A 1,263-nucleotide genomic window follows, 5' to 3' on the forward strand; every position below is an offset into this window, starting at 1 on the left:
CCCCCCCAGGACCCCCTGGGGTCCCTCACCCCCCCTGGATCCCCCAAATCCACCCTGAGACACACAAACACCTGCTGAGAAGCCCTTGGGACCACACAAATCCACCCTGGGACCTCCTAAACACTCCCTGGGATGCCCTGGGACCACCCCTACATAAAGGGCCCCCCCTCCACACTGTTCCAGCACCACCATGTCCTTGCCCTCCCCCCACCACGTGGTGGCCTTGTCCTCCCTCAGTGTCCTTGTGTGCCTCCTGATGTCCTTGTGTCCACCCATCCTCCGGGGGCCTCCCAGACTGGATGTCCCCTGTACCCCTTCTGCTGTGGCGGCACTGTCTCCCTGTCCCATTAGGGTGTCCCTAGAGGGTTCTCTCCATGCCCCCAGGGTGTCATTGTGTCTCCTGTCCCCACAGAGGGTGTCCCCAGGGGGATGCCCTCCATATCTCCATGCCCAGGATATCCCTAAGATGTCCCCAGAGTGTCACTACCCCCTTGTCCCCCTACCTGGAGTGTTCCCAAGGTGCAAGATGTCCCCATCACGGTGTCCCCACACCCCCATCCTCGAGGGTGTCCCCGTCCAGTGTGTCCCTGTCCCTGGGGTGTCCCCAAAGTGTCCTCAGGGTGACAACCAGGGTGTTCCCATGTCTCTAGCATGTCCGCAAGGTATCCCCAGGGTGATGGCCCCAGACCAGGATGTCCCCATGTCTCCCCATATCCTGATGTCTTCCACAGCCCCGCTCCATGTCATCCCCACTCCTGTGCCCTCCATGACCCCTGATGTCTCCATGTCCCCCATATCCCCCCCACGTCCCCATGGCCTCCCATGGCTTACCATGTCCCACTATGTCACCACATCCCCCATGTCCTCCTATATCCCCCAACATCCCCATGTCCCCCTGTTCCCCTATCCCTTCCCCTGTCCCAGGTGCAGGAACTCTGCCTGCTCTTCACCCGGAGGGCCCCTTACCACTGGCACGGCCCTGCTGGTGCTGCAGGAGGTGAGGGCTGGGGGCCCAAGGGTGGTCCAAGGGGGATCCTCCTATGGGAGTTGAGGGAGGGGGCCTGGGAGGGTTCTGTGGGCACTTGGAGGGGAGCTGTGAGTACTGGGGAGCAGTTGGAATATCCCAGAGGGGCTCTGCAGATCCTGCGGGTTCTGGGGGTGTCTCTGGGGGATTAGGGAGGTCTAGAAGGATCTCTGTGGGTGCTAAGGGGACGTTGTTGGGGCTAAGGGAGGGGGGCCATGAGGGCTGAGAGGTTTGGGGTG

At 62.1% G+C, this 1,263-nt stretch overlaps 1 long non-coding RNA gene across 1 annotated transcript in view; it reads right to left on the reverse strand.

Annotated features, from left to right (window-relative positions):
• The window catches only part of LOC108447799, a 6,514-nt gene that overhangs the window by 1,542 nt on the left and 3,709 nt on the right, over window positions 1-1,263 (reverse strand). The gene's annotated exons all lie outside the window — the stretch shown is intronic.

This window comes from Corvus brachyrhynchos, unplaced genomic scaffold (genome assembly GCF_000691975.1).
Source record: "Corvus brachyrhynchos isolate BGI_N302 unplaced genomic scaffold, ASM69197v1 scaffold141, whole genome shotgun sequence".
Lineage (NCBI taxonomy): Eukaryota > Metazoa > Chordata > Aves > Passeriformes > Corvidae > Corvus > Corvus brachyrhynchos.